We start from the raw sequence: 25223 nt of genomic DNA, 5'->3' as shown, positions 1-25223 counted from the left end.
TCCTGTCCTCAGGGAGCATCCTACAGGATAGGAAGCAACACTAGATCTTTAATACTTTCATATAGAAGAAAATGAAAAGCCTGATGAGCTGAGTGGTGCATGTATCATTTGTCTGACTTGAAAGAAAATATACAATTGTGCCAATTAAGAGGAATTACTTAGTGAGAGACTCATGGGATTGTAATTAGAAGGAGTAAGGGAATGAATTGAGGAAACAAAAATATGAAAAAAAAACAAAAACCCTATGAGGCCTAGCAGCCTGTAAATTTTAAATCCTGGCGTGGACAAAGCCCTCAGGACCATACTGCAGGAAAGAATCTGACCTCTGCTGGGATGCGTGCATGGGAAATGGACAATACGACCTAATAGGGCTTTTCCATCTCTTCATCTCCACAGTTTCTGTGCTGATGGGAGACCAAAAATGTTGTGTTTCTGCTGTTGGAAAGGGAGGAGGCCACATTACGGGATTCTGCCCCCTCTGCACATTGCAGAGCTAAGCTCGGTGGCAGCAGCCTGCATGAAAACATTGGGAGCCTTGCAGGAGTCTTAAGGAAGTAGCAGAGGCCTGGCCAGTGAGTTTGCAAACTAAGCAGATCCACTGATACATAACCCCATATCAGGGGAGGAGTGGGCTACAATACAGCCACTTAAGGAGTAACCACAAGCTGAGTGATGAACTCTGCAAGGCTGTCCCCTTCTTCTGGGTTGAGGGAAGGAGGGCTTTGAGAGCCCTGTCCCTTGCATCTTTCCAGACAGAACTTAAAGAGCTACTGGAAAAATTAAGAACAAACAAACAAACAACCCCTACCATTTAAATACAAATATTTTAATTTTTAATGAATAATTTATCCACTGAAAGATGTCGTTTCCATTGACCTCAAATTATTTGTGACTTTAACACAATGCTTTTTGCCTCAAAAATGTAGGAAGCAGAGAAGGTCACCATTCATTGTCATTCAGAGTGGCAAGTCATGGTCATTAATGATGCTAATGAATAATCACTGGGCCAGGGAAAGAGCATGATGGCATTCCCACACAGGCCCCATAACACCATCGGAATATGGGCTTCCGATCTGGGCAGGAAACAGGAATCCTCGGTCCTCTTCTGTGCAGGTGAGCAAGGTGTTGACAGTCCCTTGGTGGGACAGCTGTCATAAATGGTAGAGATCAGCAGCAAGTTACTACCCACTGGGGCAAGGGTTTAGCAGGGAGGGAAGCACGGCTGCCTGGAATGCTGTGAAGTGACACAGGACTGTGTTGCCCCTTTCTATGGGCTACATCCACAAAAGGACTTAGGTGGCCAGCTATCACTTTAGGTGCCTACGACCAACATTTAGGCACCAGTGAGATCCTCAAAACTCCTGTTCACCTGCTGCCTAACTCTAGGTGCCTGGGGAATTTAGGTACCTATACCATTCCACCACTGAAGTCCCCTAGGCTCTTAAGCTTCTGCCTAAGGGACTTCAGTGATGGAACGGTATAGGTACCTCAGCTGCCTCAGTCTAGACACCTGGATGCCCATTTCACCCTTCAGACATAGTGAGATCCTTAAACTAGATGTTCCCCTGCCCATTCCACCTACAGGGCCCAATCTGATGTGTTCTCAGGTATGCCTAGACCCAAACAAAATCACCAGAGGAGGAGATAGTGGGGGTGGCACTCCCTTATAACTTTTAATCCAGTGGTTAAGCCCTTACTTAGGATGTGGGACACCTACGTTCAATACTCCTCTCTGCCTGACATGGAGAAGGGATTTGAACCTGGGTCTTCCCTCTGACAGGGGTATGCTGTAACAACTGGTCTATAGAATCTCTCTCACCTGCTCTTTGGCTCAATACCTATTTGTCTGCTACCAGCCTGACTCCAATTTACACTCCTGAGCCCCTGGTGTCAGCCCAGACTAGATGTCTTGAATCCTGGCCCTCTTTCTCCAATGCCATTTCATACTACGCTCAGCACATTGAAAATTTGAGTAAATTCCAGTGGTAGGAACCCAAAGTTAGCCACTTGTGGCCTGGCTTTCAAAAGTACCCACAAATATTGGGTACCAGGGCTTTTGGGCACACAGTTTAAAGGCACTTTGGCATCCAAAATGGAACCCCCTGCCCAATATTATTCCATGCTTGAAAATGTAGGCTTATCTCACTTGCCTTCAGCTTTCAGAGACAATCACTGACAAAGCTGTGATTAAAGTATATAATGTCAAGGTCCCAATCCCCTCTAAAGACCATTAGACAATTTTGACGCCAGAGGACTCTTTATTATGCTAGATTATTTAACAGTCTACCCTAAAATATTAAATTTCTATGCCTTTATCAGCACATAAAGGACAAGTGTCATCAAAGTGAAAATCACTTATTTACTTTACTTCTTTGGGTGTAAGAACCTGTTGAAATTTTGAAGGCTTTAGGCTGAGGTGGCTGTATATTAAAAAAAGCAAACAGAAAGAAAAGAAAGGATCGCTCCAACTGCAGATATAGCCAAGAATGAGAATTAATGTCTGAGGCCTGATGAAGCTCAAATGCCCTGAAGTGAAGTCAGACCCATATGGCTGAAAGACTATTTAAGACATTATTTATTATTTTGTTATATATTTTATGCTTACAGCACTGGCAGTAAATAAACACGCTCAAGAAGAAACCACTACTTAACAAGGAGTAGATGAGATTGAATGTGACTATTCTAGACCTGTACAAGAGGCATTGGCCCATTAAATGAATGTGTAAAGCTACTTCTTAATGTGTTAGCCAAGTAATCAATTTTTGAAAATAGCAAATAATTTAAAAATAGCCCTGGCTGACCTGAGCCAGTACTGGCACCAGACCAGTCATATCTCAGATACCTACCTATACCCTTAATCAATCAGTGCTGACCTTTCTTTCTTTTTTTCTTTCTCCAGTAGAATTCAGTGGTCAGCCAGTCCCCATATATAAAAATCTTAAGCTTTAAACTTAAACGAGCTTCATAGCCTATTAATACATTGGTGTGCGTGTATAGGGGGAATCTGTGCAGTGGTTACAGCAGGGGATTGGGAGTTAGGACTCTGGCGGTCTGTTCATGGCTTTGTTATTGTCTTGGTGTATGATCTTGAGAAAGTCACTTAACCTCTCTGTGCCTGAATTTACCCAGGTATAAGTGGGGGACCTCCCAGAGGTCCTATGCTCTTTATGTGATTAGGCCTAAGTTATCCATTTTTTGGGTACCTAACTTGATCCACTTAGAGATATGCAAAAATCTGAGGCCACTTCAGAAATGTTGTCTTTAAAGTCTGTAAAGTGAGTTGAAATTTTATGCGAAGTTACATTTGGAACTGAAAAGTTAGATCAGGAATTTCAGTTCTCCCCATCTCATAGTGAAAGAACAAGGGGGCATTTGATGTGGCATAGAGGTTTTTAAGGTCAGGCTTGACAAAGCTCTGGCTGGGATGATTTAGTTGGGAACTGGTCCTGCTTTGAGCAGGGGGTTGGACTAGATGACCTCCTGAGGTCCCTTCCAACCCTGATATTCTATGATTCTATGAAATTAAAAGATGGGAAATTAAACACTAATAAAACAAAATATTTGTCCGCACAATGTGTCATTAAATTGAGGAACTGGTTGCCACCAGCAGTGGTCAAGGCCAAGAGCTTAACAAAATTCAAAAAGGGATTTGATATTTATATGGATATCAAGAATATCTGAAGTTATAATTAATTACAAAAAAATGTGGAAGGATATTAAACTTTGTCCTTCAGGGTTTAAACTTGATCTGTAACTCGTAGAGATCAGAATAAGACCTATGTAAGGGCAGATTATCCCCCATCTGCCTTCTGAGGGGTTCCTGCACCTTCCTCTGAAGCATCTGATACTGGTCTCTGTCAGAGTCAGGATATTGGATTAGTTTGGCCTTGGATCTGAATCAGCCCGGAAATTGCTATGTTCCTGTTATTGATATCCAGCAGCTATTGGTTTGGGATCCCTCTCTTCCCCAGGCAACTTTCTAGAAATTGATGACGGAAAAGATTGAAGTCCATAAATGCCCCTTGTGTAATGGCGACAGACTCTGGTCAGCGGTGATCTAACCCAGGACCTCTGGAGCTTCACACATGAAACTCTACTGCATAAGCTAAAAGACACCCATCTTTTAGCCAAGGCTGTAGCAAGTTTATCAATCTCTAGCTGGCCTAGCTGCCATTAGACAGGGACAGAGCACCACACCAAGCAGGCATGGATGACACTTGCACCCTCTGAAATTCCAGGTAATTGATTATGTGGGGTATGCCCAGCTGTGTGTCAGGATAGGTTCCTGCATCATTCTCTAGAGAAAGGAGACCATCCCTGCCATTATTTAGTGGGTAAAAAATTCTCCTAGACACCAAACCTGATGATGAGTTTGACCCTGTCTGTGTGACCCATAATAACTATGGATTACATGTGTAATCGACTGTAAAAAAGACACACATATCCCTGTTCCATGTGAACATCTCTCACCTCAGATCTGACAAACACACTATACCAAACACATTTCTTACCGGATATTTATCGATAAAGAGTAACATGTAAGATGAGTATAGAAAATTCACAACTTGTCAAGATCCATAATCATTGCTGATCTCCAAGCGATCTGGTAAATCCACTGCAGGTATTTAATGAGATGGACATGGGGATGGCATTGCATTATGAGGAGCTTAAAACAAGCTGGTGAGAAAGTTTTCAGATCACCCCCCAAGCTGTATCATTTAAGGTTTTATTAGTAGGAAAAGGGAGGGTGGCAGTGATTCCCAGCATGGCTTGATCCCTTCCTGGTAATCATAATTACAGGTCTCTAGCACAAGAGGATGGCCCATGAAAGTGCGTCTCAGGCAGCTCCACTGAGCACATGAAAACACACTGCTCTAAGCAAGGGGAATCCAAATACAAACTCCAGTCATCCCAAGGTAATGTGGCTACCTTAGACTTGGGACCCTCAGATGTTCCTGAGAGGACTCTAGTGAATTTTGTAAAGTCTGATTTATTGGAGGTTGATTAATAAATTATTAAAGATACCAAGAAGAATGACAAGGAATAGCTTTGGAGGGACCCTGGAACCAGATTTCACCAGTCAGGAAAGACATGGTTATGGAAGCTGAGATACCCTGGAGAGCCCTAGAGACAGTTTGTGGTACCCTGTAAAGAGGGACACACACCACCAGTGCTGCCTAGTGGTTAGGCCAGGGTGCAGCACATTGCCATCCTCTGAGACACCCTTCCCCTTCTCAGTTATAGTCCTGCCTTGTGGAATATCCCTGTTCTTTTGTGGCTCAGCCCTCCAGCCAGGTCACACTTTTCAGTCCACTCCTTTGGGGGTATATCAGAAGGAAATGCAACCACAGAGAAGTCTTTCAATGACTGCACATACTTCAGGGCTTTCAGCTTGGTTTGGGGACTTGAGGTCTGAGCCATTGAATATTCAGGGTCTTCTGCAGCAGGTTTCTCCAGTGGGGTAAAGGCTTCTATTGTTATCATGTCTTTTGGGGAGCCCAGGCCCATCCTCACCACTGGGCTCTACAACGTGGTGAACTAAGTAGCTGCCTCCCTGGATCACTTCCTACCTAAGTCCCCTTTTCTCCCATGGTAAATTAAAGAACTGAAAATAAAGTTTCTGACCTTCACAATCAGTCACCAGTCTCTCCTTCGCAGGCTTTATCAGGACCATGTTGCCAGCAACGAGAGTTCCTTGACAGCCCTTCCCCAAACCTTTGAGCGGAGGTCGGCTCCTGTCCAGTGCCTGCCTCCTCTAAGCTGCTCTGCATCCCTTTTTTAAACACCACCTCCAGTGAGTGCAGGCTTTGAAGGGCTGGCAGGGTGGGCCAGCTGGGCCGAGAGTTTCTCCTTAACTCTTGTGGTTCAGTGTGGGATTTGTGTACCCCATCACATACTCCAAAGGCATCATTCAGCACTATTAAGGCTATCACACAACTGCTCAAGAGGTTTATAAAAAATTCTATTTGCCCAATATTGAAGATAAGGTAAAGGAGCATTGTAGGACACGTGATTTATGTCGAACATGGAGGAAACCTACTATTCTCTGCCAGGCTCCATTTCAGCCTTTACTTGTAATTGTAATAAAAGAAGCATTCCACAGGGTTAACCTGGATATCCTCCTTTATGGAAGAAAGGTCAGAGGCCCTCTAGATTTTGTTAGGGACATCTGGGTGGAGCCCATAACTGAATATATAACCAAATTTAGAGAGGATTTAAAATCCATGATGAATTTTGTGTAGCAAAATCTTCAGAAGATCCAGGAAGAGTGGTACAAGAGAAATACCTGTGAAAGATCATTTCATATGGAAGACTTGGTATTAATGCTATTTGCAGGAAAGAAGCACAAAATGCAAAATTCTTAGGTTTGGGAAAAGGGTTAAAGAAGTTCCTTGCAATGTAAAGAAACCCCTCACTGCGGGTGACCCACCAACTGGATATATAAAGAGACTAAATGCTTATCACAACAGTGAGACTGTTGTAAAGATATGTTGTACAGGTAAGGACTGCATCACAGCCTCCCTAATAAATTTGGTGACTGAGAGCCATGGGGAAACATTACTGGAAAGCCTTGCTATATGTAAAAGGTTAACCCCGGAAGAATGATTAGAAATTGTGGCTCGGTTGGAAGGCTATCAGTGGGAGATTTTTAACAAGCCAGGTTCAATTAACAAAACGATCCATAAAATCAACACATGCAGGTCCAGCACAAGCATCCAGTGGAGCCAACAGAACAATGCTTGAGAAGATAATACAGAGTCCCATAGCCCCTGTGCACCCCCAGTTGTACCCAAAAAGGATGGCTCTGTAAGATTCTGCATTGACTACAGAAAACTTAATGCTGTCATAGTACCTGATCCTTACCCTATGCCCAAGACTGATGACATAATGGTGTGCTAGGCAGTGCATAATTCATGAGCACTTTAGATCTTGCCAAGCGATACAAGCAAATCCTTTTAGATAATGAAGCATAGAAAAAAATCTACCTTCATAACTGTTTCAGGTCTTTATGGACTAATCAATGCGGGAACCACATTTCAGAGGCTTGTTAACCAAGTGTTACATGGACTACAAGACTTTGCTCTTGCTTATATAGATGATATTGCCATTTTTAGCAGTGCTTGGCAAGATCACAAAAAAATCCTGTGGGGATTGTATTGCAAAGACTCAAGATGCAGGTTTGATGAGTAAGGTGTCAGAGAGGAGCAGTCATTGCATGGGTCAGATAAAATTCATTCCCTAAAGATGGAATCTATTTCAACTGGCCCACACCCCAAAACTAAAATACAAGCACAATGCTTCATAGGCATGGCAAATTATTAGAACAGATTTGTAGAGGGTTTTAGTGATATTGTGTCAGCTATCAGACCTCTCCAAAAAAAGAATAAACCAGACAAAAGTAATCTGGACTGATACTTGTCAAAAGGGCGTTGATAAAGTAAAAAAAAAGATTGTGTAAGAAAAGCCCGTTGTAGGAAGTCCTATTTTAATAAAGTGGTCAAGCTGTGTTCAGGGATCATTCTAATGCAACCAGGGGAGAGCACCACTGAATTGCATTCTTAAGTAAAAACCTGACTTTCTCCTCCTCCCTCCCCCCACCAACTGAACAAAACTAATCTGTCGCAGAGAGAGAAAAAACTATGTGATTGGGTGGATGGTCAAATAGTTACAACATTACCTATTCAACAGAAAATTACAGGTGTTAACAGATCACTCTCCACTGACATGGTTGCACAGGACCAAAGGTACCACCTCAAAGCTGTTGCGTTGGAGAATAATGCTGCAGGAATATGAGATGGCGATTGTGCACATCAAAGGGAAAGGAAATGTGGCAGCAGATGCCCTGTCCACAAAAGAGAACCCAAAATTGACCCCTAAGTAACAGCCAGAGGCAAGCCTTACTGCAGTATTTTCAGGGAGGAGGTGGGACACACAGACTACCTTGGAAAAGGGTCCTTGTTCTTTGTAAACAACCCTTACCTCAGACCTGACAAACTCACCACACCAAACACATTTCTCACAGGATATTTATTGACAAAGAGTAGAATATAAGGTACCTACAGAAAGCTTGTGACTTGTCAAGTTTCATAATCATATTGAGAGGTATGGATGGGTAATATTGAAGGAATAATGTATTTATTTTGAAAGTATGCTTTATGCTTCACTTTGAGTGAAAATTAGTAAGCAGGTAATATTGTGTGTTGGCACTGGCCTATTTGGGCGAGGTGGAGTTGGCACCGCCCAGTTTAGGTAGTGATGCAATGCCATGCTCAACTGTTTAGCCCTGCACAATGCTAAGACTTTCAACGGAAAACCACCAGAAGCAACTGCAAACAATCAGAACCACTTGAAGGTAAAACAGGAAGTTTCCAACAAGATAGGGGTTCATCCTGTCCGTGAATAGAAACCAAAGGCTGTTTTCAGTATAACACAGAGGAAAGAGAAGCACTCTGGGTCCATTTTCTGAAGCAAGAAACTCCTTGTGGAGAGCAAGTGTTTTCATGAACATTTGGATCCTGATTCTTGGGAAATCATCCAGCACTGCAACAGACTTAACTTTGTGCAGAAACCTACTTTATTAAATAGGAAAGGTAACAATTAATGTGTAGCTCCAGGTTTATATTTTATGATTTTGTTCTGTGTTGTAACCATTTGTTTCCATCCTTTTCCTTTCTAGTTAAATCTTTATCCTTTACAAAAAAAACCCCTACTTTTGTTTGATCTCAAGTGCTCACAAGTACTGTTTGCTAGTCACCAGAGCATTGATTGAAGGTAAAATTGCCAAACTGGGGTACACTTCACCTTTGGGTGCAGCAGCTCTGGAATTTCTGTGACTCGCTAGCGTCAGGATCTGGATATCACAGGGCCAGGGGATGCTACTGTCAGGGTCTGGATATCACAGGGTCAGTGGGACTTAAGGACTGGGGTGCATCTCCTGTTAACCTGCAATGCAAGGACAGGGCTGGCATAGCCCAGAGGAAAGTGCTTGAGTGCTGAAAAGCTGGTAGTGTAAGAAGCTGAAACCCAGCCAGGCATAGGCACATTTTGGAGACAAGGAGTAACAAGGTGACTAACAGTACTGGATACCCTGAGGACCATCACATCGACATCATGTGAAATTATTGGTATCTAAGTAACTGTACTTCTGTAATTGGAATCCAAGTGCATTTATGCCATTTACCCTTGTACAAAAGAACAAGACTGAACTTGAGATGATTCAGGGCATGTCTACACTTACCGGGGATCGATGCCATGGCAATCAATGCACAGGGGGTCGATTTAATGGGTCTTGTGAAGATTTGCTAAATCAACAGCAGATCACTTTCCTGTTGACTGTGATACTCCACCGGAATAAGAAGCATAAGGTAAGCAGATGGGAGAGTGTCTCCTGTCAACCCAGTGCAGTGTAGACACCGCAGCAAGTTTACCTAAGCTAAGTTATTCACATTGCTGGAGTTGCATAACTTAGGTCGACTTATCCCCATCATGTAGACAAGGACTCAGGATGGATCAAAATCCAAGCTCCATTGAAGCCCAATGACACAAATCCCATGGAACAAGTGTCGGGACGTCCATGAAGAAGCACTGAGCCAAAACCCCAACAACAACTAACAAACAACAGCTCACCATCTCCAGCTTCCAAGTCAACAAATCAGTGATGTTCACAGGAAGCACTGGTGAGGGGGAATATTCACTTTGGGCTAGTCTACATTACCCGTTGGATCAACGGGCAGCAATTGATCCAGTGGGGGGTCAATTTATCACATCTAGTCTAGACACTATAAATCGACCACCGGACGCTCTCCCGTTAATTCCGGTACTCCACTGGCGTGAGAGGCGAAGGTGGAGTTGAAAGGGGAGCGTCAGCTGTTGACTTACTACAGTAATAAGTAGATCTAAGTACATCGACTTCAGCTACGCTATTTTTTTAGCTGAAGTTGTGTAACTTAGATCGATTCCCTCTCGCCCCAGTGTAGACCAGGCATAGATATTCCAGTGGAAATCTTACAGAAAAAACAGAGAGAGTCTGAGTTAAATTTGGTCATCTTATGTGCTCACTTAAATCCCTATAGCAAGAGTAAGGAACCCTTGTAAACAGTGCAGATTGGGGAATGCAGGCCCTGTTCCTTGCATGAGTTCCTGGCAGGAAGCTGGGACATGGTCCTGCCTCTTGTTCCCAATCAGATGAAAAAGTGGCAGGCATAGTGCTTGAAGCACCGTGCCACGTGGAAGCTTTTGTTAGGTGCATTGCCACTTTCTGCAGAACAGGGCTTAGAGATGTAAGTGAGTCCATAATGTTTTAAGCCTATTCTGAAGATGTTAATTCTTTACAAGCATGGAGTATTAACAAGCCTTGGGGTGATTTCAGTTTTAGAGCTGGGATATGGATGAGGAAGGAATTTGTTCCCCCATCCCAAGTGTGGATGTACAACTTAGTAATGCATCTTCACAGCTGTATCTCCTAGTAAACTCCCAGTGTCTTCTGGCAGCAAGATACCCAGATGCCTTCTCCACTGGATCCGTTCAGCCATCTTTAAAATATGAATAACTCTTACTGAAGAGAAGAAACTTTTTTTTTTATTTCTTTCTTCTTTCTGGCTACTGCTTCCTAATTTCTCCATTTCTAAAAGGGCTGAGAGTTTGTGCTCTGACATCTCCATTATTTTTCACTTTGTCGGTTGCTAAGCAGTCCCTTGTTGCTAAGTAGAGTATGAGCACTTAATTTACTACATTCTTTTTTCTTGTACCAGATTTTAGAAATTGCAGATCCTGTTTAATCAATGTGTAAATGCATGCTTTTGATGTATTTTTTCCTAAGAGCAATATTTTGATCATTCTTAATGATACTTAATGAAGTCACCGCATGATTTCTGATTGTACCTAATTGAAGCTTGTGACTTGCATTTCAATGTTATCATCTTACAGTTTTATGTCTATCAGATGAAACTTTATAAAGGCCCAAATAAATTAGGAAATATACAAAATTGATGAGTTTCTTGCCACAAAATCGTCTGGTAATATGTATTTTTTCATCAAGTAGATTAGAAGCCACATCTCACATGGTACATACCTGGAGTATAGGATTCACTGAATGTTTAGAATGGAGAGAACACTAGGGCCCAAACTGTCAAAGGTATTTAGGTGCCTAATTCCCATGGAATTGTACAGATCCAAAGATAAAAGGAAGACCCTGAAGAACCTGCAAACTAAAGGCCTGACCCTACAAATATTTACTTTTATAAAGCGGTTACATGGTTTATGTGCAGTCAAAAGGTCTGTTAAAATGACAGGGGGCTTGCAGGATTGAGTCCTTCAAGTACAAGCTCCATGCACTATAACATATGCCCTGATTAGAAAGCATGCACTATGCCATCTCTTTCAGCGAGAGATTACCCAGTTAGAGATGTGTTATAATAGTTCCATTGTCATTGATGGCATCCCAGTTAAATATAACTAGAAGCATTTTGTGCTGGCAGAAACACTGATTCACATATCAGCTACATTCCCAGTCAGAATGCCCCCCAAATAACACCTTTTTAAGTCAAGTTGGGGAAATTGGACATCATATTATTAGAGACCATAGTATAGGATATCTTATTGCAGCTCAAGGGAATATCTACTTTTCAAGTGACATATGATACGACCTTGAATTTCCAGCATTTATGTATTTATTCAAAAATTTAAAATAGTCTAAAAGAAGCTCCCACCTAAGACCATTGATAAACTGCACACACGTACAAGTCCCTGATAATTGCACTTGGCTTCATGAAGCTAAACACTTAAGCGTGCATGGAATCCCTATTCACTTCAAGGGCACAAGAATTCACCACACAGGTACAATTGGAGGATTGGGATCACCCTTTGAACAGTCAGACCCCAAGATGATATTAAGGTGTGATCATTCACTCTCCCTTTTGTTATTTTTTTCCTAAGGTGAAAGAGGGCACTTGTTTTATTAACAAAACTGGAGAACTGGAATTGAACAGACAATGTGATTTAAATAATATAAAGCAAAAGCAAAAGGGAACTAAATTAGTGTGACTGTAAATGCTAATGTGTTATGACTGGTTTGGCATACCGGCAATGTATACACTCTGCCTTCTGGAGCTGATGGGATATTTGATATGGTATTACAAGATACATAAAATGGTCTATGTAAATGGAAGAATTATGGTTCTCATTTTTTGCTCTATGAAAAATAATTAAAATAATAGAAAAGAGAGTATGGAAATTATACACTTGGGTAACTGGGAATAAGGTTTTCGAAACCATTGAACGTTATGTCTACAGTGCAAGTAAAAGGTGTGTTCTTAACTCAGGCTACCTAACCTGCATTAGCTAACCTGGCTGCAAATTAGATTAGTAGCTCATATTCAACCCCCCAGTTGCCATATAGATTTTAACCCAAGCTAAAAACCAAGTTGTCATGTCTTCACTGCTATTTTAACCCAAGTTAGCTAATGCAAGTCAGCTAACCAGAGTTAAGAACTAACCTTTTATGTTCAGTGTAGATAAACCCCAAGGTCTTCACTACAGAGTTAGTAAAGCTTAATTACATTTCTCACAGCTGTGAAAAATGTCACACCCTGTGTGATGTAATAAAGCCAACCTAAGCCTGAGTGGAGACATTGGTAGGTTAACAGAAGAATTCTTACATCAGCCTGGCTTTGGCCTCTCAGAAAGGTGGATTTATTACAGCGACAGAAGAATCTCTGTCATTGCTGTAGTAAGTGTCTACTTTACAGTGGTACACTTTGCCACTGGAAGGTTTCTAGGGTAGACATATCTCTGCATCTACACTGCAAGTGAGGGATGTGATTCCCTTGGTCATGTACAAATACTCACTCTAGCTCTCATCAAGCGGCATGAGTAGAAATAGCACAGTTGCCATGTTAGCACTGGAAATGGCAGTGGAAGCACTGCTGACCCGTTTCAGGTGGGTATGTATTTGGCATGACTCAGCAGGGTCTCTGGCCTGCTACTGTGGCTACATTGTTATTTATACTTGTGCTTGCTCAGTGAGAACTAGCATACGCATGTGCAAACAAAAAGGGTCAATCACACCCCTAGCTTGCTATGTAGACATAGCCCTAGTGACTCAGGATTTGGTGCAGAGGTCCTACGGATTTTCACTGGGACTTTTGCTCGTAAGTCACTTAGGCCCAGATCTTCAAAGGTATGTCGGTGTCTAATTCTCACTGATTTTAATAAGCATTAGGCCCCTAAATAAGTTTGACTATCACGATCTTAGGCCTTTATGAAAATTCCACTCCAAATGAACTCTTAGTGTGGGATTTTCAAAAGAGTTCAGAGTTGCCTAATTCTGCTCCAGTAAAGTTGATTGTAAACAATTGAAAGGGAGTAAAGTTAGGCCAATGCTGAGCCCTTTTGAAAATGCCAACCTTAAACTCCTCAATAATCATTTAAGGGACCCATATATCCATCTCTGTTCTCTGCACAGAAAAGCTTCCTTTGAGGTAACATGCTATAAGGATAGTGGCTTATTAGAACCCAAGATGATGGTAGTGGAAGGTATTTGACAGTGACTATTCTACTCCCTAAATAAATGTATTGTTCTTTTAGGAAAGAGATCTTTGTTATACACCTGGAAGTAGTAGGAAATGAGCCCAGCACTATCTCATTAGGGAGGCATAAACAGCTGTTGAGGAAGCTTCAGGAAGGAATGGAGAGAACCTGTTGATAGGAGTAAAATGAAGGTCATATTAAGACCATAACAATGGCCATACTGGGTTAGAGCAAAGGTCCATCTAGCCAAGTATCCTGTCTTCTGACAGAGACCAATGCCAGGTGCCCCATAGGGAATGAATAGAACTGGTAATCATCAAGTGACCCATCTCCTGTCGCCCATTCCCAGCTTCTGGCAAACAGAAGCTAGGGACACCATCCTTTCCCATTCTGGCTAATAGCCATTGATGGACCTATCCTCCATGAACTTATCTAGTTCTTTTTAACCCTTTTATAGTCTTGGCCTTCACAACATCCTCAGGCAAGGAGTTCCACAGGTTGACTGTGTGTTGTGTGAAAAAATACTTCCTTTTGTTTGTTTTAAACCTGCTGCCTATTAATTTCATTTGGTGACCCCTAGTTCCAACATTGTGGAGGATGTAGAAGCCCCAAGGGGGACAAATGGACAAAAACAGAGGAACTGCAGGACCCACAGGAGGGCTGGGTGTCAGTGAAGCCCAATATAAGAACTCAGAATGCCTCCAGGTGGAAGTTAGAGTGTTTTCTTATTCCTGGATTGCCTTTCGGTGGGTACAAATACTCAGTGCTGTCTGCCACGTTTCCACAGATAGATAAAAACAACATAAACAGACCAAACCAAACTGCCAACTGCAGCCAATAGTTTTACATCGGGAGTGAGCAGGGGTAAAAATTATCCCCAAGGATCAGATTGTGGTCTTAGTTAGACCTGTGCAAATGCCGAGTGACTCCACTGAGCTCCGTGGCGTTACTCTGTATTCACTCAATGTTCTTGAGATCAGAATACGACCAACTGTAGTGACTGCACTTAGATTGGCAGAGGGATCTTTTTCCAACTCTAATGCCTACAATTATAAGAATTTAATGTATTTTCCCCTCTGTAATGCAGTCAAAATGAGAAGAACAATTAAAGATTGAATTCTCGTTATCATTATCATTCCAAACATTTTCAACTCATTGCCTAATCAGCCCACTTCTTGCCTGAGATTGTCAAACACCTAAGCAAGCTATTACTCTTCCTTACTGTGCTAATGCTTGCTCTCCAGATATACAGCATCAGCAGAAGCCTTGGGTGATGTGAATCATTTGTTCTAACTCATGCATGGACAGAGTATGAACAGAAGACTAAAGTGTTTTTATACTGTCCATCAGCAACTCAAGTGATACCCAGAAAAGCAAATGAGTGAAAAATAGGGTATAATATGTTATCTACAATACAGGCCAACACACATTTCGTTCTGTTAATCCATTAGCCAAAGTTTGGGTGGCATTTAGATTGGAGGGTGCATTTGAGTGTTTTAACAAGGGGGGAGAAAGGGATCAAAAGCTTGTTATGTGCTCAATCCTGAAGTATTTTTACCTGTTCTTCTTCTTTTGACTTCAGTGGGAATCGCACCAGCAAGATTAAATCGTACAATTGATAGGAGAACAATGCGATCTCATGCCCCTGCATGCTAGTAGGCATCTTCCTTGATTCACAGCCACACCCGCTACCAAGTTTGGCTCATTGGTATATCTTGGCCCCAAAGCTTTTCTGAAGAAATAAGAAGAAAATGAAGTTTGCTCATGTTCTGAGCCAAAGTCTACCACACAACGCTTGATTGAAGACCTTGAAATTAATTTATTGACTTAGAACTACCTCAAGCCTCCTTTCTGCTACTCCTGTCACCCTTTTCACTACTTATGCAGTGCCATGCAGCTGAAACCAACTAGTTTTGATATTTCCTATCTGTGCTTCTAATGCTTACACAGCTTGTAACTCTATCTTCTTCTGGCCCAGCATGGCCCTCCCTGGTTATATGACTGGCCAGCAAAGAAAAGGGATGTAAGTAATTGCTGCAACTTCTTCCCCTCCAGCTAGGGTGACCAGATGTCCCGATTTTATAGAGACAGTCCCGATTTTTGGGTCTTTTTCTTATATAGGCTCCTATTACCCCCCACCCCGTCCCGATTTTTCATGTTTGCTATCTGATTACCCTACCTCCAGCCCCAGCCTGTGAACTAATCTGAAGCATAATGAATACATACAAATGGTTATACTGATTTATACCAATGGTCCATCTAGCCCAGTATCCTGTGTCTGACAGTGGCCAATGGCAGAGGTTTCAGAGGGAATGAGCAGAACAGGGCAATTTCAAGTGATCCATCCCTTGTTGTCCAGTCCTAGCTTTTGGCAGTTGGAGATTTAGAGTAACACAGAGCCCTGATCACCTTGGCTAATAGTCATGGATGGAGCTCTCCTTCATTAATTAATTTAATTCTTTTTCTGAACCCAGTAATACTTTTGGCCTTCACAACATCCCCTGGCAACAAGTTTAACACTTTCTCCACACCATTCATGATTTTTTAGACCTCTATCATATTCCGCCTTAGTCATCTTTTTTTTCCTAAACTGAACCGTCCCAGTCTTTTTACTCTCTCCTCATATGGAAGCTGTTCCAATCCCCCTATAATTTTTGTTATCCTTCTTTGTACCTTTTCCAATTATACTATATATTTTCTTAGATGTGCATTATTTGCATTTATCAACACTAAATGTCATCTGCAATTTTGTCACTTAGTTTTGTGAGATCCCTTCGTGACTCTTTGCAATCAGTTTTGGAATTAACTATCAAGAGTAATTTCAATGAGGAGTCCTTGTGGCACCTTAGAGACTAACAAATATATTTGGGCATAAGCTTTTGTGGGCTAGAACCCACTTCATGAGACGCATGGAGTGGAAAATACAGGAACAGGTATAAATATGTATCATCTGAAAATGTTGCCACCGAACTTTTTACCCCTTTTTTCCAGATCATTTAAGAATATGTTGAACAGCACTGGTCTCAGTACAGATCTCTGGGAGACATTGATATTTTTCTGTCTCCATTCTGAAAACTGACCATTTATTTCTACCCTTTGTTTCCTGCCTTTTAACCAATTACTGATCAATGAGAGGCTCTTTCCTCTTATCCCATGACTTAAGAGCCTTTGGTGGGGGACCTTGTCAAAGGCTTTCTGAAAGTACAAGTACACTATATCCACTGGATTAACCTTGTCTACATGTTTGTAAAGTAACAGAGGGGTAGCTGTGTTAGTCTGGATCTGTAAAAAGCAACAAAGAGTCCTGTGGCATCTTATAGACTAACAGATATATTGGAGCATAAGCTTTCATGGGTGAATACCCACTTCGTCGGATGCATGTAGTGGAAATTTCCAGAGGCAAGTATAAATATGCAGGCAAGAATCAGTCTAGAGATAATGAGGTTAGTTCAACCAGGAAGGATGAGGCCCTCTTCTAGCAGCTGAGGTGTGAACACCAAGGGAGGAGAAACTCTTGTTGTAGTTGGCTAGCCATTCACAGTCTTTGTTTATGCTTATGCTCCAATACGTCTGTTAGTCTATAAGATGCCATAGGATTCTTTGCTGCTTTTTACATGTTTGTTGACATGCTCAGAGATTAGTGAGGCATGGTTTCCCTTTACAATAGTTATGTTAACTTTTCCCCAACACACTGTGTTTCTTTTATATGTCTGATAATTTTGTTCTTTACTATAATTTCCATTAATTTTCTTGGTATTGAAATTAGGTTTACTGGTCTGCAACAGCCAGGATCACCTTTGGAGCCTTTTTTAAAAAATAGGCATCACATTAGCTACCCTCCAGTCATCTGGTATAGAGGCTGATTTAAGCAATAGGTTACATACCACAGTTAGAATGTGGCATGCATCCGATGAAGTGGGCTGTAGCCCACGAAAGCTTATGCCCAAAGAAATTTGTTAGTGTCTAAGGTTCAAGAAGTACTCCTGTTCTTTATGCGGATACAGACTAACATGGCTGCTACTCTGATACCACTGTCAGTGGTTCTGCAATTTTATATCTGAACTCTTGGGTGAATACCATCTGGTCCTGGTGACTTATCACAGTTTAATATACCAATTTGTTCCAAAATCTCCTCTACTCACATCTCAATCTGGGTCAGTTCCTCAGATTTGTCATCTAAAAAGAATGGTTTAGGTGTGGAGATTTACCTTATATCATTTGCAGTGAGGACCAATGGAAAGACTTTATTTAGCTTCTCCACAATAGACTTGTCTACCATGAGTGCTCCTTTAGTACCTCGACCATCCAGTGGCCCGTTGACTGTTTGATAGGCTTCCTGCTTCTGTGTATTTATTTATTTGCTGTTGGTTTTAGTGTTCTTAGCAAGAAGGTTTTCTAGTTCTTTCTTGCCCTTCCTTATTCTGCTTCTACACTTGACTTGCCAAAGTTTATGCTCTGTTCTGTTTTTCTCACTAGGATTTAACGTCTAATTTTAAAGGATGCCTTTTTGCCTCTACCCACCTCTTCCACCTTGCTGTTTAGCCATGGTGTCATTTTTCTGGTTCTCTTACTGTTTTTGTTTTGTGTTGTTTTGTTTTATATGTGTTACAAATTTAGTTCAAGCCTCTATTATGGTATTTTCAAATAGTCCCCATGAAGTTTACAGGTATCTTTCTCTTGTGATTGTTCCTTTTAACGTTCATTTCACTATCTTCTTCATTTTGTGTAATCCCCCTTTTTGAAGTTAAATGCTACTGTGGTGGATTTGATTGACATGTTTCCTCCTACAAGGATGTTAAGGGATTCAATATTACCGACTGATTCAGCTATATTCACCTCTTGGACCAGATCCACTTGGGAATAAATTGACAATTGTGTCAGAAACCATGATGGGGATGGTCATGCCTAGTGGTTGGAGACATGGTAGTCATGTCTAATGATTGGAAGCAGGGGGTCAGAGCCAGAATCAGGAGTCCAGATGAAGGCTGGAACAAGGCTGGAGTGAGAGCAAGGCTGGAAGAGGACTAGGAACAGGGCTGGAGTGAGAGCAAGGCTGGGGAAGGTTAAGGCTTGGGAAGTCTGTTGCCACTGTCGGGCAGGAGAGAGTTCCACGCCCTGGAGTGATGCTGAGCAGACTAAGGCCTGGTCTACACTTGGGGGTGGGGTGGGGGTGAGCTAAGTCAGTCTAAGTTACGCAGCTTCAGCTACAAAATAGCATAGATGAAGTAGACATATTTAGATCTACTTACTGCAGTAGGTCAACTGCTGACACTCCCCCATCGACTCCGCCTACGCTTCTCGCTCCAGTGGAGTACCGGAGTAGACAGGAGAGTGCTCAGTGGTTGAATTATTGCGCCTTCACCAGACGTGATAAATCGACCCCCGCTGGATCGATTACTCCAGAGGTAAGTGTAGGCATGCCCTGAGCTACTGTTCCTCCTATAGGGTTTCTATACCTGCCCTGGGAGTCTCCAGACCAGTTTCTGGCTTGTGGATTGACTGGCTCCCAACGCAAGAGCGACTCATCACCTTACAAATTGCCTCTCCCCTTGTGGTTTCCAGGACTAGCTGCCTCAACAAGCAGTCATTAATGGTGTCTAGAAATTTTATCTCTGCATCCCTTGCTGAGGTGACATATATCCAGTTCACATGAGGATTGCGGAAATCCTCATTATTTCTTTTTCTGCTTTTATAGCCCCTCTAATATCCCTGAGAATTTCACAATCACCATCACCATCTTGGTCAGGTGGTCAGTAGTATAGTCCTACAGTTATACTCTGTTCAAGCACAGACTTTCTACCTATAGAGATTTTATGGTACAGTTTGATTCATTTAAGATTTGTACTGTATTTGACTCTATACTTTCTTTCACATATAGTGCCACTCCTCCATCAGAATGATCTACTCTGTCACTCCTATATATTTTGTACCCTGGTACTACCATGCCCCAATAATTATCATTTTTCACCAAGTTTCTGTGATGTCAATTATATAAATAACCTTATTTAATGCCAGGCACTCTAGATCACCCATCTTAGTATTTAGACTTCTAGCATTTGTATATAAGCACTTGTACATTCTGTCAATATTCAGTTGCTTGCCTTTATGTGTTATATTTAAATGGGACTTTTACATTTGACTGTTCCTCACTAGCTCCTACCTGTACTTTACCAACTTCTTTCTTATCCTCTTTACTAAGAGATAGAGTTTTCCCTTTAATAAATTCATCCCTAGGGGATGTTTCTGCCCAAATCATGTGCTTCTCTGCACCTGTAGGCTTTCCCCCAGCTCTTAGTTTAAAAAAAATTCTCCACACCCCTTCTAATTGTACGTGCCAAGAATCTGGTTCCGTTTTGGTTCAGGTGGAGCCCAACCTTCCTCTTTAGGCTCCTCAGGTTCCTCAGTTCCTAATAAACCAAAAGTCCTCTTCTTTACACCATTGTCTCATTCATGCATTGAGACTCTGCAGTTCTGCCTGTCTTTCTGGACCTGCGTATGGAACTGGAACCATTTCAGAGAATGCTACCATGGAAGTTCTGGACTTTAATTTCTTACCTAGCAGCCTAACTTTGGACCTCTCTACTACCTTTCCTTATGTCATTGGTACCCATATGTACCATGACCACCGTCTCCTCCCCAGCAGTGCACCTAAGAATATCTAGATGTCTCATGAGAGCCACAATGTTTGCACCTGGCAAGCAATTCACCGTGCAGTTCTCCTGGTCATCACAAATCCAGCTATCGTTATTTCTAAAATACAACCTCCTCGTTACCTGGTTCTTACTAGTAATTCCTGTTCCCTCTCCATGAGAAATATCCTCAGTGTGAGAGGATACCATGACATCATCTGGAAGGAGGGTCACAACTATGAGATCATTTTCTTCTGCTCCAGCTTGATGTTCTCTTTCGGCAAGACTTTCATCCTCCTCAGCAGCACAGGGGATGTTAGATTGGGAATGAGACCTGTCTAATATGTCCCTGAAAGTCACATTTTTGTACTCTTCCATCTCCCTTAGCTCCTCCAGCTTAGCCATTCTGGCCTCAAGAGCCAGTACTGGGTCTCTGAGGGTCATGATCTGCTTGCACCATATGCACATATATACCACCTGCCCAGGATACATGCTGCATTCAGTGGGATAGCCCCCACTCTGCTGCTGGACTTCTGCTTGCATTATTTTTACTCTTGAAGGGGGGGGGGTGTATGATTATTTGTTTTGTTTTTGTTTTGGAGTGGGACTTATTGGCCTAAGTTTAAGCAAAGGTCCCCAACGCAGTGCCCATGGACACCATGGCGCCCTCTGAGGCATCTAAGTGCGCCCGCATACTGGCTGGCAGATGAGCAGATGCCAAAATGCCGCTGAAATTCAGCGGCAATCTCAGCAGCGAAGCCTCTGGGTGATGCCACTTGTCGGTGGCATTTCAGTGGATGCTCGTCCGCTGCCACAGTCCTCCATGGCTCGTCGTCTGGCACCTGACAGACAAAAAAGGTTGGGGACCACTGGTTTAGAGTGTGTTTTTTAGGTAAATCTGCTTCTCACACTCACTCTCTAACCTCCTTTGCAAAAAATACTGTTTGCTAGCTCCTCTGGTTGCTTAGGAGCTGCCGTTTTAAACCTCTGTTCTCCCCGAATTAGCCCCACTCCCTCATCAAGTGATCCTTAAGGGGTTAGGGATCAAAAATAGACTCATAGACTTTAAAGTCAGAAGGGACTATCAGATAATTTAGTCTGAACCTCACCCACCCACTCCTGTAATAGCCCCCTAACGTCTGGCTGAGTTACTGAAGTCTTCAGCTCAATTAAAGACATCAAGTTACAGAGAATCCACCATTTACACTAATTTGAACCTGCAAATGATCCATGGCCCATGGTGCAAAGGAAAGCAAAAAACAAACAAACAAAACAAAACAACCCCACAGTCTGACAATCTGACCTGGGGGAAATATCTTCCAGACCCCAAATATCAAATAGAAGGCTAGAGCTTCATTAGTAAGCTCTCAGCCTGGCCTAGCGGGCTGCTTGGTTCAGCACACAGCCAGCCCCCACAAACCGATCACACTACAATCTTCCATCAAACAAGCACACAGGAAGCCCCCAACAAACAAAGAGACAAACTTACCCTCAAATGTCACATAAGTCTCTTCTTCCTTAGCTGAAGAATTCCCTTGCAAAACTTCTGTTTGCTGCTCCTGTTTGCTAGCTCCTCTGGTAGCTTTGGAGTTGGTATTTTAAACCCCTGTTAGCCCTGGCCCCTTGTCAAGGGATCAAATGACAAGGAGCCAGAGGGAAACTCAAGGTTCCAGGGGTTTAGTCTTGATAATAGATTTTGGACCTACAACTTCTTCCAGTGGCTTTGCAATTTCCATCCACCACATCGTCCATGGTCTCTTGAAGGAAGCCATGGGAATTAATGACAATCATCATAAGTGGGCAGAGGACACAGAAGGAGCCTGCGAAAATAAATCTGTTACTCGAGACAAAAATCAGCTGCATTACTAAGCTGTCGGCCTTGTTTCTGTCTCAATTGACCATAGCTGCTACCAAATTCTGAATTTCAATTAGAAAAAAAAAATGAAGAAAAGAAAGAAAAGGAGATTTCAACCAACAATCAACTTTTACTCTATTAACATGTCTAGCATGAGGGAACTTTACCACCTGCACATTTCATCAAGTGTTTTGTATGTTTGTTTTTAATAAAACAACAACAATAAGGAACTCTATAATGTTTATGAAGAAGGGAGAATGAAAGATCTTGAGATGATCAAGTTCCCCATTTCTCCTGCGGCCTGGGTATGTGATACTAGGCACTAGGCAAATCTTTCAATCTTCCCACTCATTAACATATGAGCCTCTTTAAAGACAGCAGTACAGACTGTGCCAAATGTATGCTGGGCACATAATGAAGACAAATGTCCACTTGGAGCAGAGTGCAGACCATGGAATTCATTTCACTCTGGAACTTTTATCGCTATCTAATTAGAGTGACATTTGGTCAGTCTCGTTAGATCTGGATTCAAACCAGGGACTCAGAGGTAAAAGTCCAATAAATCTTCTCTTGTAAAGCTGATAGTTATTTTTTAAATTTTGCACTTCCTCACTCTCCTCCCGTCATTGGGTCTTGTTTTATTATGACTCTTATCTTACTCTGTATTACCCTAGAAATGCCTTCTCCAACTCTGCTGCATTATCTGTACTTTTTGGCTTAGCTACTTTGGCTTCAGTTCATAACCTCAGAGATTTGTGGGTCTTATTTCTGAGACTGGTGAAAGGCTGGAGATCGCCAAAGGAAAATCTCAGTGTTGCAAGGAAATGATGGTGATGATGCAGTAGGCGGCATTCTTCCCTCTGAGTTAAATATTCTAGAGAATTTGCTAGGGTACCCTCTACTGGTTGGAACTAGAAGTGCTTAATAGTGTGCTATTAGCTCTGTACTACCTAACAGCTTCTAGATCCTAACTCAGCAGTGTTCTGAAGCATGTGCCTGATTCTATGGCCAGCTTGACATCACCTTTTCCTATGCTTGACTTCAGTGGGATTATGCACATGCTTCAGGTTAGGTCTATGCTTAAGTACATTGCTGAATTGTGTTCTCAGTGATTAGTCCTCAGCGTAAGTGGTAATGGCATGCACTTTGGGGGTTTGATCCTATATCCACAGAAGTCAGTGGCAAAGATTCTGTTGATTTCCATGGGGCCATCTCAGATCACTGGAGCAGCAGAATCTGTTTCCTATCTAAATGTTGTTCTGATAATCAGGCCCTTCTAAGATTGGAACCAAAAATGGAGGCACCTCAAATCACTAGCTGCTAAATCTAAGATCACACTCACCTTGTAATTAATTCTCTTTACAGGTGCATTTTCTAAGATCCTTGTTCTTCAGCTCAGAAATGGAAAACTGATTCCACAGCTCTTGAACTTCTCCAGGTGTGAAACATCTCCTCTGAGAGAGATGTACTATAGTAGTGCTATGGCGGTAGCCCAAGACAGGTACAGAATATAAAGAACTACAGGTTTAGCACAGAGCAATCCTGCAGATCTCAGGCCATCTGCATGTAAAATCTCTGCACCCCTAATACCTACTTCCATAGATCTGATTGTTGCTGGCTTCCTGTCCTCACCCATGTATACCCCTCTCCAAGGGGTAGAAACCATCGCATGGAATATAACACTGCACTAAGCAGCAGTCATTTAAAATGCCATCCATATAGTAAATCACATTACATTTTCAGGGAGATATGCCATGTAGAGTGGTTGTACCCCAGCTCCATCTTCCATATGTCTGGCAACACCCACCTATGTTGTGTGTCAGCTCAATAGTGCAAGTGACATGTAGAGGCTGCAGGTAGTTACTAGTTGATATTTCCATGTAGCCCCAACACCCGGGCCTCCCGGGGGGGGGGGTAAGTGGGGCAATTTGCCCCAGGCCCCAGGCCCTGCAGGTGCCTCCACGAGAATATGGTATTCTATCATATTGCAACTTTTTTTTATGGAAGGGGGCCCCAAAATTGCTTTGCCTCAGGTCCCCTGACTCCTCTGGGAGGCCCTGCCCAACACTAAGTCTTTTTTTCACAATTGGGACCCTTCTCCTCTACTCCATATTGTGTAAGGGGAGAGAAGAATATAGTCACAAATCATGGTGCCTCCTTCACAATTAGACACATTCCAGAAGCTTGTAAAACTCTTTTTGAGACATGGATGGAAGCAAAACCCACCTCATAGATCACAGCAGCTAGAGATGGACAAGCAGAGACTGATTAGATCACTGATCTCATCCCTCAGATACAGTTTTTCCCACAGAGCATTTATCAGATATTCAAGTGATTATCCCCAGAAGGATTTTAATTTCTGATCTGAATCCAGATTCCAGTTCCATGGACAAACCCATTTCTAAGTCTATATTTCATCTGAGCCCAGAGGTTAGTGAGAAAAGTAGAGAGAGAACTTTTCAACTATGGCATGCCAATCTTAAATAAATTCTAGTTTGAATTACACTGCTAGTGCAATCCTGTAAGGATTGCAGGCAGACACTGCTAGTCTGCCTATACTGCAATGAAAGCTTGGAGTTAGAAGGACTCAAGTCTGCGGGCCCTATCTTTACAAGCCCATGGTTTGAGTGTCCACACTGTATATTGACCCCAGGATTAGATTTTCTGGACTCAGACCCCAATGCCAGAGCCCCAGCATCCGCACTGTACCATGCAGACCAGAGTCAAACCATTATATCCCAGGATTCCTAGTGTCCTCTCCAGCTATGCCCATGGTATGCCTTGGATCATGGTGCAATGTGAGAAAACTTGACTCTGCACATTACATGAAGTTGTCACACCCCACTAAATTCCTAACAGATCCTGCTGAGCCATCTTCTGGGGCTGCACTCAAGACTCAAACTATCTGAGGTTGCTCATGAGGCTCAGTATAGTTGCTGATGCCCCCTATGTAGACCGGCAGTGCTGTCACAGGACCCCAAGCACGGACTACTGAATCACATCATCATGCCAACCTGGGATAACCAACAAGGGGCCTTAGAACTTTTGCATAGAGAAAGCTACATTTCTGGAGTTCTGTGAGCAGCTTGCACCCACTCTCCAGAATCATGACATACATATGGAGGTGGCCATTGCAACCCAGAAGCTGGTTGTTATGACAGTCTGGAAGCTAGTTACTGGACACTGCTACAGAGTGTTGCTAATCAGTTCAG

This window comes from Gopherus flavomarginatus, chromosome 3 (assembly GCF_025201925.1).
Source record: "Gopherus flavomarginatus isolate rGopFla2 chromosome 3, rGopFla2.mat.asm, whole genome shotgun sequence".
Lineage (NCBI taxonomy): Eukaryota > Metazoa > Chordata > Testudines > Testudinidae > Gopherus > Gopherus flavomarginatus.
The sequence above is the reverse complement of the archived record's forward strand: the minus strand, read 5'-3'. Positions refer to the sequence as shown.